This window comes from Protopterus annectens, chromosome 7.part0 (genome assembly GCF_019279795.1).
Source record: "Protopterus annectens isolate FY-2018-M chromosome 7.part0, PAN1.0, whole genome shotgun sequence".
NCBI lineage: Eukaryota > Metazoa > Chordata > Ceratodontiformes > Protopteridae > Protopterus > Protopterus annectens.
Genome location: NC_056739.1, coordinates 1625471551 through 1625485604, shown reverse-complemented (window position 1 = coordinate 1625485604; position 14054 = coordinate 1625471551). Strand labels below are relative to the sequence as shown.

Here is a 14054-nt window from a genome sequence, read left to right as displayed (position 1 = left end):
AGATGACTCTACACTTATATGCTCTGCCTCATCTGTATCTGAACTTCACTCCCTATCTCAAGACACATTTAACTCTGTAGAACTATGGTTTACAAAACGCTGCCTCTTATTAAACCCCAAAAAAACTAAACTTCTCCTTTTTACACCTACCAGTAAATGTCCACCAATACACTTCTCTGTATCATCCCATGACGGTACACTCATATCCCAAGATCAAACTACCAAACTGCTAGGTATCACCATAGATAATAACCTAAACTTTGATGCCCATATCAACAACATTCTGAAAACTACCAATAAAAAAATAGGCTCTCTTTATAGGATTAAATCCTTCCTCACTCCTGCAACTAGAATAACCATTGCCCACACACATCTCATCTCCACCCTTCTTTATGCCTCACCCATATTTACCAGTCTGTCAAAAAATAACCTTAAAAAACTAGAAAACTCCTATAATAGCATAGCCAGATTTGCCACAGGTAATCCATATAGAACTCATCACTGTATTAATCTAAAGCATCTTGGATGGCTTGAATTTCACCAGCATCTGAAATATAATCAACTGGCCATCGTCCACAAAATACTTTATGAACCTGACAAAACACCCATCCTATCTAATCTTATTCACCCCTATGTTAACCTTAAGTCCCTAAGATCATCACAAAAATCTCTTGTATACATCAACAAATCAAATAATAGAGCTGGAGACTCTCTGTTTTCTATTTCTATTGGAAAAACCTGGAACCTACTTCCCTCTGAACTTACCACACTTCCCTCTACTACTCTGTTTAAAAATAAACTTAAGCTCTTCCTGAGAACACACTGGATGTGCCCTGTTCTAAACCGGACTGACCAACTTATCCATTATTACCTGAATCAATCAACCTTCTCATCTCTGAATCTACTACTTCTTTCTAACTAATATGCCTCTATTCTCTAAACCTATTTCATATTAAATACTACTATGCTTCCTCTCCATCACAGTCCTAGCTAGTACTGGATTCTTTAAAGTGAGTTATATTACTTCTAGATTTATTACCTAACTGCGTCTCCATTTCATTTTCCTTATCTTCCTTTATTACCTACATCGACACTATTGCTTTCTTCTCTTCTCTCAACTAGTACTCTTTAGTAACACTTAAATGTAACTTATTAACTATACTGTCTATTCAAATATGTGTAACCTTCATTATGTACTTGTAAATTTGCAGCCTTCTCTGTTCAAGAAAATGTATATGCATTCTATATGTATTTCTGTAGATGTGAACTTTGAATTGTGTGGAGCTTTTCTCCCTGGGCCTCTACTGAAAATGGACATATATCCAGCTAGACTAGCCCGGTCAACAAATGTAAAATAAAAAAAAATAAATAAAAAAATAAAAGTAACACTAATATGAATCAACAGTAATCATTAACAACCTGCAAATTTAGATCAGATAATTTATCACAGTCGTTTCAGGTGCTATAACTGAGAGCAGTCGCCTCAGTTTCTTTAACAGTGAAAACAATCAGTAGAAGTACAATAACAATTATCAAAAAGGTAATCCATAACTGCAGTAATGGTTTATTCCTAACTAATAACATTGAGCAGCAGATAGTCTAACCAGATGGCTCTTGGTGTAGTCACTGTAGAGCAATAGCTAATGATTTTCTTGGTAGTTCCAACTGCAGAAACTGTATTGCACATAGTTACAGTGCAGTAATAGTCAGAACAAGCAGCAGAAGTATAGCAGATAGTGTAATCCCAGTCTATACTGCAGTCCTATAGAGCAGTAGCTTTAAATTCCTTAACAGTCGTGCAGTCTGTAACTGTCACCAAAATTAAAACATGCAATCAGTAACTGAGATACTAAGTTAATCTGGTTTATTTCTAGCTAGTAGTGGCTCTTACTATGGTAACAGTGCAGAATTGCCTGAAATAGTGTTAGTAACAGTGCAATATTACGATATTGCCACTAATGAAGAATAGTTAAAAATGGCACAGTAGTACAAAATTACCTGAAGTGGTATTAGCAACAGTACAGCATTACCTTAGATATTGCCATTAATGAACAACAGTAACAAGGCACAATGATCCAGTATTACTTAAATGTAATAAAAGTACAGTCAGCAAAATCACAGTGCCAGTTTCAATGATAGACGCAGATTAATTGCAGTCAGTAAGCTAATAAGCACACAGTTTCCACTGTATATAATAAGCATGCAATAATGCCCTGCAAGGTGGGCATCACTGCGGAAATAACTGACTGTCCAGGAACTTTCCACCCAGGTAAGTCCATTATTTCCTTAGTAGCACCAATCTGGAAGCCATTATTGTACTTTGAAAATGCTCTATCTTTTTTTTGAATTTGTTTTATAATTAGTATATACGTATTTCTGATGTAAAATAGGTCTGCTTCCATTTCACTGTTGCAGTATTCCTTACAATAGAGATCCCCTGCCAAGGGCGGACCAATGTCCAACTATCAAGTGTATGCTCCCTGCACATAGCGTAGGGCATAAGGTGATGTCCAGATGTACCATCAGAACCTCTTTGCTGCCAGTCCGAACAACATCGTTTGATTGGTCTGCGCATCCACTTCATTTGCTGGTTCATCAAGTCATTTTCAGATAAGTGCCCCATTGGGGGTTTTGCTCTTATCTTTTTTTTTCCTTTTGTTTGTTGCTTGTGGGGTTCATGTCATCCAGAAAGGGTAAATGCCAGTGCAGGAGACAGATTCCCCATAAAGATCGTCATGAGCAGTGCTTATTTTGTGTCTGTGCAACCCATGAACATATGTTGTGTTCCATTTGTCAGGCTTTTGTCACAGACTCTCCATAGTCAGCTTTTCTCTTTGGCCCTGTACTTAGAGAACCAATGTCTTAAGCTTTTAGCTAAAGACACTGTGGGAAAAAACGTCCAACTCTAAGGGTCAGTAGCCTGTTAAGAAGAAGGCCAAAATATCTAGGTCCAATTCTTGCACTGTGCAGCCTCTGACAGACATCTCTCCTGAGGCTAGTGAAAGCTAGGATGGATCGCCTGGTTCCTCCATTGGATTCCTCTGCCGTGACCACTTCAGAGGCTGGCATGGATCTGATTTTATGCACATCCCTGGAGGCCTTGCAGATGTCCAGTTAGGATGTTCAGGGGAAACCCGTCTAATTATTACCAAAGGTCCTAGGGTTTTTCCTTAGATTTTGGTTAGGGAGGGAGTTCCGACTATGATTGTAGAGTGCCATCCAGGGTCTGAGCCTTCTAAGTTTTACATGTGGATGTCCCTACGAAAAAGAAACAAAAAAAACAAAGCATGTTCCTCCTGCTCCTGAGGACCCTCAGAGTGAATAGCAGAGTTTCACTCAGGAGTTGTTTAATGCTCTTATGGCTTTGAAACCTCCTCAAGGAGTTTCTGTTCCTGTTCCACCTTGGTCCATTAAAAGGCCTAGGGAACAGGATTCCTCTGAGGAGGAGGTGGATGCAAATGAGGAATTCCTTGCTTATTCATCCCAGATACCTTCTCCTTTGAACTGTAGTTCTGAGGAGGAAGAGTTCACTAGTATTGACATTCCCTTTGAGGAGATTTTCTTTGGGGACACAATTTCCAGAATTGATGGGATTTGTTAAATGGGATTGTGCCCAGGTTTCTGAGGTTCAGAATAGGTTTTACGAGCTTCTGCAAATGGAATTTCCAAGACCTTCTGCTGTTTCTTGTCTTTTGGCTGCCTTGTTGGATGCCTCTTCTGCTGCATCTCAGGCACCAGACTCCCAGCCCCCTGCCCCCAAAAAACGTAATAGGTTTTATAAAATGCCTGAGAATTTCAAATTTCTTTATATATGTCCTTCTGCTGACCCCTCTGTGGTGTTTGTGGCATCTGACAAGCTGTCTCAGCTACTGCCTTCTGTGAAGTTACTTCCTTCTGACAGCAAAACTATGGAAAGGCTAGGTAAGAAGGTTTATACTTCAGCTGCCCTTTCTTTTAGGGCTGTCAGTTATCAGACCCATATGTTAAGATCTATTTTAGCTCTTCTTTCTCAGGCCTCTCAGGTAGTTTCTGATCTTTCTGATTCTGAAGGGAAGACTTTTCTCTCCTTGTTAGGAACTTCTCAGATGGCTTGCCATTCTATTAAGTGCAGATGTTAAGTTGTCAATCTCGCCTTCATTCTTGCTGGATGGGTTCAGAGCCGATCCTCGGCTCCGACTCGGCCAATACTAAAGCTTAAGAGCTTATTCCACAGGCTCGAGGCTCCCCAATATCCCACAATGCTAGGCGGTAACTACTCAGATCTCATTTGCTGCTTAGCTGACGAGGTGCTTTCTTCTACCGGCTCTGGCAGGTTAGTGAGTTTTCTTGTTAAAAAAAAACTTTGAATTCTACCCCTATTCTTTATATTTAGTTTAGTTTTTATACAGAGTGTCCCTTTAGTTTAAATTGGGTCTCCTTTGTGCTTGTATTCCCGTTTTATCCCCTTTTTAACTTTTAGACCTTTGGCCCACTCCCTTTTTTTTTCCCTGTCCTTTCAGTGTGACTGGATTTTTATTTGGTTAAAGGGTGTGTCTGTGTGTTGTGTTTGTGTTACACACAGTATTTTTAGGATGTCTAAAGACACCAAGGTCTCAGGCTTCAAGAAGTGTGATTCATGCTGTCAGAAAATGTCTCTGACAGACGGTCACACTTCTTGTGTCTATTGCCTGGGACCTTTGCACCTGCAGGACTCTGCTGTTTGCCATGCATTCAGCCCTAGAGTCCTGCAGGAACGCAAAAACAAACTCATACTTCGAGGCTTGTTAAAGCCTGAAGGCCCCCTGACCCAGTCTGCGTCGGGGAAGCCTTCAAAGACTTCCAGGCCATCAGCTCCAGCTTCAGAGCCGTCTCCTGGGAGCATTAAAGCTGCTTCGACATCGGCTCCGGCTGGAGTCGATGTTTCGAAGTCTCAAACCATTACCTCGGCTCTGGCCGAAGCCGAGGTTGTCAAGACTCAGTTGGCTCCGATAGGCTTATCGGAGCCACCTTCCAAGAAGAGGTCGAGGTCCCGTTCCATTGGCTCCATCCACTCGGCTCCGGGATCCCCTCTTCTGTCGGAGCGGAGCCATTGGTGTCATTCCTCTCGGTCCTCCAGGCTGTCCGACCATGACTTACAAAGGGTGGTGAGTAGACTTCTCAAGTCCGAGGCACTGGCCCAAATGCTGCATAGCCCTACTCAACAGTCAGTGGCTATTCCCATCCCTGATTCTATTCCTCCTCCGACTTCTTTGAGTTTGGAGCCGGGCCTCATCGGAGCCGTGGCTGTCAGTGCTTCGGAGCAGATACCTTCCCTTTCGGCTCTGTCGTCTGCTCCGATTTCCTCCTTCGAGGGATCTCTGCGCCGTGCTTCCCTCGTCGGCTCTGAGGGGGTGAGTGGCATCGGACCCTTGTCCGACCCCGTTCTCCCTCTCGGAGCGTCGGCGCTGGTGAGTTCAGCTCCGACATCGGCCTCTGAACCGTCCCTGTCGGTGCCGGGGGGTCCTTGTCTCCTCGGAGCGGGGACCTCCGGCCTTGGCTGATGGGGGCGCCTTCGAGGTCATGCGGAGAGTTCTAGATCCAGTGTCTACCCCACAGTCGGCTCCGTCAGCTCCTCCCTCTTCAGTGCCTGCGGTGGTTTCTACCCACCCCCTTGTAACAGACTGTAGAGAGCCAGCTCCTCAGGTTTCCCCATTGGGAATATCCTCCTCTTCCGAGGACTCTCCTGATCCGGTAGGAGAACCCCCTCGGAAGAGACAGTGCAAGAGGAAGCACATTGACTCCCCTGAGTCTATCACCTCTGACACCGACTTGGAGGAATCTGAAGGTTCCCCTCGGTCCCCCTCTGAGGATGTCTCTTTTGCTGACATCCTTGAAATCCTGAAACAGAGGGGGAACTGTCCCGCCCTTAACCCTTCAGAGGATGAGTCGGTTTACCTTGAGGCATTTGGCTCTCGCCCTTCCACCTCCTGGGTGTCTCCTCCCTTTGACCCCCTCATGGAAGTGGTGGCAAGGAAGGCTTGGACGGCCCCTGATTCAGTGGAACCTACCCCAAGGAGGCCGTCAAAATTTATTACTGCCTCAAAAGAGAAAGAGTTTCTATCTAAAGGTATCTCTGTTGATGCCATGGTGGTGGCCGCAGCCACTAAGAAGGAGTTAGCCGATCCTTCGGTACCTGTCCATCCTCCTAATAAGGAGTCTAGGACCATGGACAGGTACGGTAAGTGGATGTTTTCATCAGAGACCTTTTCCATGCGGTCGCTGAACTACTTGTGTCACTTCACCCGTCTCCAGAGGGATTTGCTCAAGGATATGGGTGAGGCCATGCAGGATCCAACAGCTGAGGGGTTCCAAGACAAAATGAACTCCCAGTTGGCAACCCTGAATTCGATTGTCAACTCCTCCATGCGGCTTATCTCATATGCGGCTGATGGGGCGAGTAGGGCCGCAGGCACAGGTGTAGCTTTACGACGTCACGCCTGGATGCGGCTTTGCAATTTTGTGGACCCTTTCAAGGCGTCCTTCACCAATTCCCCCTTTGATGGCTCAACATTGTTTGGACCTCAGGTGAAGGATACATTGACTAGGTGCGAGCAGGAAGATAAGACTCTCTCTGCCGTGGGAGTCCGTTTTTCTACCTCTTCCAGACCTTATCCAAAAGGTCGGGGGGGGGGGAGAATGTGGTTCCGCAACCAACAGGGAGTCTCATCTGACGCTCAAAGTCGATTCCCCTCTAGAGGCAGAGGGGGGAATAGCAATAGACACCGCCCTAGGGGCAGAGGTGGTCTGCAAAACCAGGGTAGCAGAGAAACTTTCTCTGATAAACCCTTTCAGCATCCCTGAGGAGCTGCCCGGCTGTCCACCTTCGGAGGCAGTCGGGGGAAGATTATCACTGTACCCAAAAGCCTGGCTTTCCCTCACTCAAGACAAATGGGTACAGTCAATCATATCCGAGGGTTACAAAATTCCCTTTATTCACATCCCATCCCAACCCAAAGGATCCCTTCCAGATGTTCCACCCAGTCTAAGGGAACAAGCAGCATTAGAAATATCAAAGCTGCTGTCAAAAAGAGCTATCCAACCAGTCTCAGCAGACCAGCAAGGATCTGGAATCTACTCCAAATTCTTTTTGGTACCAAAAAAAACAGGGGACTGGAGACCAATAGTGGATCTCAGCAAGCTAAACAATTATATCAAAAAAACAAAATTCTGGATGGTCACGCTACAGTCCATTCTACTCTTCTTGGGTCAGGACAATTGGATGTGCTCGATAGACCTTCACGATGCGTACTACCATATCAAAATGCACAGATGCTCCAGGAGGTTTCTCCACTTCAGGCTGGGAGCCAGTCACTACCAGTTCAGAGCCCTGCCCTTTGGTCTCACTACAGCCCCCCGAGTGTTTACCAAATGCATAGCAGTGGTCGCGGCTCACTTGAGACGTCAAGGATTCCAGGTGTTTCCATATTTGGATGACTGGCTCCTTACCGCCACCACCAGACATCAACTGCTTCTATCCAGAGACTTCACCATCCAAACTTGCCAAGCTCTAGGCATTTTAGTAAATTTCGAAAAATCTGCCTTGTCAATCTATTACCTTTATAGGCGCCACCTTAGACACAGTCCATCTTTCCGCCAGACTTACAGAGCAAAGAGTATTAGATATCCGCAAACAAGTTTACCTTCTACTTCAATGCAACAAGGTCAAAGCCAGGGTAGTCTTGAAGGTATTAGGACTTATGGCAGCTACTATTACACTTCTCCCCTTCGCTCGTTTTCACATGCGGATCCTCCAGTGGATGCTGTTTACTCAATGGTCCTTCCAGCAGCTCCTGATGTCTCACATCATCCTACTAACTCAATCATGCAAGAATCACCTGTCCTGGTGGATCACATCACCTCAAGTTCTCCAGGGCAGACCCTTCACCCCCCCCCAATCGCCACGGTGACAATGGACACCTCCCTGATCGGGTGGGGGGGGCATTATCAGGGCAGGACAGTCCAGGGCACCTGGCAACCTTTCGAGTGCTACTTGCACATAAATGTCTTAGAGATGAGAGCAGTGCTTTTAGCGTTGCAAGCCCTTCAGGACTCTCTTCCCACAGGGACTATTGCAATTCAGACGGACAACATGTCCGTAGTGTGGTACATCAACAAACGGGGCGGAACCAAGTCCTACCCCTTATGTTGAGAGGCACTCAGACTTTGGCAGTGGGTGATTTTTTCTCAGAGTTTTCTGATAGCAACGCACATTCCCGGGAAATCCAACGTGATTGCGGACAAGTTGAGCAGGTCCATTCTCATGCCTCACGAGTGGTCTCTAAAAAAAATCAGTGCTGGAAGAAGTCTTTCAAAGATGTGGCCAGCCTTGCTGCGATCCTTTTGCTACTCCCCAAAACAGCAAGTGTCACGACTTCTTCACTCTCTTCCCATTACCAGGCCATCCCCCCAGAGACGCTGTAGTCCACGATTGGCCCAGGGGACTTCTGTATGCTTTCCCCCCCCTTTCCACTGATCTCTCAATTAATTCAGAAAGCTATCGCCTCGAGAGTCACCATGATCCTCATTGCCCCTTACTGGCACCTATCCATCATTACTTGTTGGAGCAGCCTTGGCATCTGGACCCGGTGCCAGATCTTTTGACCCACCAGTCGGGCCAGCTGCACCACTCCCTTCAATCTCTCAACCTCACAGCATGGTTTCTCTGATTCCTACCCTAGCCAGGCTTCCCTTAATCTCTCATTCGGTCCGTAACATTCTGATAGCCTCTCACAAGTCTTCTACCAGGAGGATTTACAATAGTAAGTGGAAACGTTTTTCCTTCTGGGCAGCATCAAAAAATATAGACCCCTTCACTGCACCTATCCAGTCTATCCTAGACTTTCTGGCAGAGCTCTTTCATTTAGGCTCTTCCTCATCTACCATTAGAGTACAACTAGCTGCTATATCTAACTTTCATGTAGGTGTCTCGGACTCCAGTATCATGTCCCATAAACTCTGCAAAGCCTTTTTAAGAGGTGTCTTTCTGCTCAAGCCCCGAATCAAAGATCCCCCACCTCAATGGGACTTGAATTTAGTCCTAGCATCCTTGATTCTTCCCCCCTTTGAACCTGTGGCTTCATGCCCTCTTAAGTTGCTTTCATGGAAAACACTTTTTCTAGTAGCCATAACATCAGCTAGAAGGGTATCTGAACTTCATGCTCTTTGCAGTCATCCTCCTTACTTAGTTTTCCATAAAGACAGGGTGTCCCTCCGGACTAATCCGTCCTTCTTGCCTAAGGTTTCCTCTGTGGCAAACCTAAACCAGATGATTGATCTCCCCGTCTTCTTCCCTGATTATTCCAACAGGTCGGAGCAAAAGTTACATTTTCTAGATGTTCACCATCAACTTAGATATTATTTAGACAGGACTAAACAGTTCAGGAAATCTGATCAGCTTTTCCTGTCTTATGCAGAAGGGAAATTGGGCCTTCCAGTTACCAGAGTGTCCCTTTCAAGATGGCTTAACTCTATAATTACCTTCATCTATGAAATCAGACATCAAAAACTGCCTTCAAGACCTAGAGCTCATTCAACTAGGGCATTAGCTACATCTGTAGCTTTTCAAGACAGGCTACCAACAGATTCCATTTGTGCAGCAGCCACATGGGCTTCTCCTCATACCTTTATTTTGCATTACAAATTGGATACGGCCTCCAGAAACCGTGCCAACTTTGGTTCCACTGTTCTCAAGAGTCTGTTCCGATAGGCCACCTGGGGTAAGGTGCTAGGGACGCGGTCCCATCCAGCAAGAATGAAGGCGAGATTGACAACTTAACATTAAGAAGTTATGTACCTACCATAACGTTCCATGTTAGTTGTCTTCTTCTCGCCTTCTTTCTTGCATCCCACCCTCCTTCCCCCTAGCCTGGACAGACCGATAGGAATATTTGGGATCTTCCATTGGGATTTTTTTTTTCCTTCCCACATGTTCTACTACCTCTATTCTCCCTTTTCATGTTTGTGGTAGCTTACCTACAGGTTTATATATATAGAGGTGGGTTCCTTTTCTCTCTTCTCCATTCTATGGAGACCAGAACTGCTTGGTTTTAGCTATCAAACGAGATCTGAGTAGTTACCACCTAGCATTGTGGGATATAGGGGAGCCTTGAGCCAGTGGAATAAGCTCTCGAGCTTTAGTATTGGCCGAGTCGGAGCCGAGGATCGGCTCCGAACCCATCCAGCAAGAAAGAAGGCGAGAAGAAGACAACTAACATGGAACGTTATGGTAGGTACATAACTTCTTATTATATGATTCAGCCAATGCCTCTAGAGCTGCTGCTTTTGATTCTGTGATGAGGAGATATTCCTGGCTTCGGCTTCAACTTTTGCCTGATGATGATGAGGCTAAGTTGATGGATGCTGCTCTGGATGACAGACACTTATTTGGTGCAGCTGCTGCTGATTTGTTTGCCTCTTCAGGATAAGGGCAAGGCTTTACAGTTACTAAAACATGCTTTTGTTTCTCCTGTGTCGAAATTTCAAAGGCATTACCCTAATAAGCTGGCCTTTGTAGGCAATCTTGACTTCCACCCAAGGGTAAAAATGGTGGGAAATGAGCTCATCCTGCTAAAGCTACCCAGACTCCAGTGACACAGAAGCCTCCTTTTCTTGACAAACCAAGTGCTCTCTGACTATCCTGTTCTAATAAGCCACATTCCTCTTTCTCTTCATCTTTCCCTGTCCCTTCCAGTTTGGTTACAGATTACTCTTCTGTCCATTATCCACCTAGGGTACTACATGGTCTGGAAATCTCTTTCCCCTTTTGTGGGCATTCCTCACCTCCCTCAGGAACAGTTGGCTTTCTTTCCAGGGGTGCTTCAGGATCTTTTAACTCAGGGAACTTTTCAGGAAATTCCAGTTTTTCAAAGGGGGAAGGGGTTTTACTCCAGAATGTTGTTGGCCCCCTAGAAAGAGGGCACTTGGAGACCCATTCTGGACCTCTCTTACCTAAACACCTTTCTGAAGGTCCCTTCAAACTTTGTTCCTACTGCTGCTTCCTCTGGCTTTTCTAATGTCTCTGGACCTCAAGGATGCTTATCTTCCTATCCCTATTCATCCCCTTTTCAGAATGTTTTTACATTTCTCTGTTGCTTCCTGGCATTTTTCAGTTTAGTGCTTTGCCCTTTGGTCTTTCTACTGCCCCAAGGGTATTCACCAAATGCCTCACTCCTGTGATTGCTTTTTGCAGGCTAAGGAGGTTATAGATCTTTCCCTACTTAGATGACCCCCTGTTTCAGGCATCCACTCCAGAGATTCTCCTACAGAATCTTCACTTTACCATTTCCTTCTTGCAAAGCCTGCGATTCACTGTAAATTTCAAAAAGTCCTTTCTGGCTCCTTCAGAGGATCTTGTATGTCTGGGGTGCAGAATTCAGATTATTCCAATGCTGGCATCCCTGCCTTCTCCCAGGGCCCTAACTCTAATTTCTTTCTTTCAATCCCTTCTTCCTCCTCTGGCTTCAGTCACAGCCAGGGAGTTTCTGAGAGCTCTAGGTTTTATGGCCTCCACCATTCCTATGTTTGCTTTCGGCAAGCTCCACCTGAGAAATCTTCAGTGCTTTCTAAAACCAGTTTGGCTTCAGCATTCTCATCCCCTCTTCTTCTTAGTTCCTCTTCTTCCATGCCTCAAGCTGGAATTTCAGTGGTGGATTCAGCAGTTGAGACTCAATCCAGAGCTCCTTTTTCAACCCCCTAGTCCCTCTCAGGAGCTGTTCACAGACACTTCAGGTGTGGGATGGGGTGCATACTTTGACTCTTTAAAGGTGCAGGATACTTGGTCACCTCAACAAAGGAAAGACCACATCAATGTCAGAGATGAGAGCTCTTCTGCTGGCACTTCAAGCTTTTTTTGCCCTTTATTCTCCCTAGGGCCTATCAAGGTGTTTACAGACAATACCACAGTGATGTAGTATGTCAACAAGCAAGGAGGGATGAGATCTTATCTCCTATGCCGGTTGGCACTTCTAGTGTGGGATCTAGCTATCCAGTATCATGCGACACTTCAGACATTTTGCTTTCTTTCCAGTCAGAACATTTTAGCAGATTTAATGAGCAGATCCATAACACAATCCCATGAATGGATGATTCAAAGGGATGTGTTTCTGGATATTGTCCACCAGTCGGGTATTCCTCCAGTGGATCTTTTTGCCTCCCCTCAGAACAGACAACTTCCTCTTTTTTTGTGCCAGAGTCCCAGGTCCTCTGGTCTCGAAGGTGGATGTCCTCTCTTTTCCCTGGAAGGGGATGTTTGTTTATGCCTTTCCTCCCCTTCCCTCATTCCAAAAGTCCTGTTCAAAATACAACAGGATGTTCCCAAAACCTTGCTGGTTACTCAAATTTTGGTCCAGACAACAATGGTTCCCTCCTCTTATACATTTAGCCAAGGGCAGTCATCACAAATTACCTCACAGGGTGGACCTGTTCACACAAGGCAAAGGATCTTTCACCCATCTCCACCTGTCCAGTCTTCAACTGACACTGTAGGTGATTGGATTTTGATTCCATACAGACACCTTTTTTCTGAGGACATGCTTATGGTCCTGCAGGAGGCCGAGAAGCCCACAACTAAGAAATACTTCTTATTCAAATGGAAGAGGTGTTCTGTTTGGTGTCTTTCTTGTACCCTGGATCCACTTTATGTGGATGTTCCTTTGGTTCTGTCTTATTTGTGCAAACTGCTCAATGCTGGGTTGGCTTATTCTTCTATTAAGGCCCACTTATCAGCTATTTCTCCTTGTCTGCCTTTATCAGCTCCTTTAGCTTCTAGATTTGAAGTTAAAACAGTTTCTTAAATGCATCCTTCATGTTAGGCCTGCCAGGAAGCCTGTTCCTCCTCCCTGGGATCTTAATTTTGTTTTGGAAAAATTGACCCAGGTTCCTTTTGAACATGAAGCTTCAGCTTCCTTACAGCATTGTTCTTGGAAGACTGTACTTCTGTTAGCGCCTTCAAGCCCTTATGGTTTATCCTCCTTTTTTAGTGTTCCTTAAATACTGGGTGTCACTTCGTACGAATAATTCTTTTATGCCTAAAGTGGTGAATGAGTTGTCTCTTAATCAGTCTATTCATTTGTCCACTTTTTCCTTTTCCATAATCTGCTATTGAGAAAGTGCTGCACATTTTGGAAGGGCACAGGCATCTCAGATTTTATTTGGATAAGGCTAAGACTTTTCATAAGTATGATCAGCTGTTTGTTTCCTTTCATCCTAGATGTTTGGATTGGCTGTGTCCAAGCAGTTTTTTTTACTGGATTTCTAAAGCCTTTCTTTTTTGTTATACTTTTCCTGGTAGGAGCCTTTTTATTCTGTTAAGGCTCATTCTTCTAGAGCTGTGGCTTCTTCTGGTGCCTTTTTCAAGGGTTTGGATACTATCTCTGTTCTTGAAGCAGTAACCTGAACTTCTGTGCATACATTTACCAAGGACTATGTTTGATGTGATATCCAGAGCTAGAGCTAGCTTTGCTAGAGGCATTCTTCATTGGTTCCTAAAGAGCTCTGATGGTCCTTCCTCCTCTCTCACTTCTTCCTGAGCTTTTGCACTCTTCCTATTGTAAGGAATACTGCAGCAGTGAAATTGGAGGACATAATACAGTTGTGTAAAATCTTACCATAATGGTAGATGTCCTTCTCTTCGCTGTTGCAGTATCCACTCCCTCCCTTCTCCCATCTGGATGTATTTGTTACCTCTCTACTCCTTGGAATGGTATTTCTACTGGTGCTCTCAGTGCTGAGGATGGTATGTCTGGATGTCACCTTTATGCCTTATGCTGTAAGTGGAGAGCATATGTGTGACCTTAAAACAGCCTAAATACTGGTAAACTGGCTGGACGTTGGACTGCCCTTAGCAGGAAATCCCTATTGTAAGAAATACTGCATCAGTGAAGAAAAGGACCATCTACATTAAAGTAAGATCTTACACAGCTGTACTTTCCTCCACCTAATGTTTCTTAATTGCTGTAGGATATGCAAATGTTGGAGAATATATTCTATATCCAAAATATACATAAATACATTATATACGTATTTAATGTACTGGTGGA

General features: G+C 44.7%; 1 protein-coding gene across 4 annotated transcripts in view; it reads left to right on the top strand.

The window, feature by feature from the left end:
• The window catches only part of PRKCD (protein kinase C delta), a 2080121-nt gene that overhangs the window by 808947 nt on the left and 1257120 nt on the right, over nucleotides 1–14054 (top strand). The window lies entirely within an intron of this gene.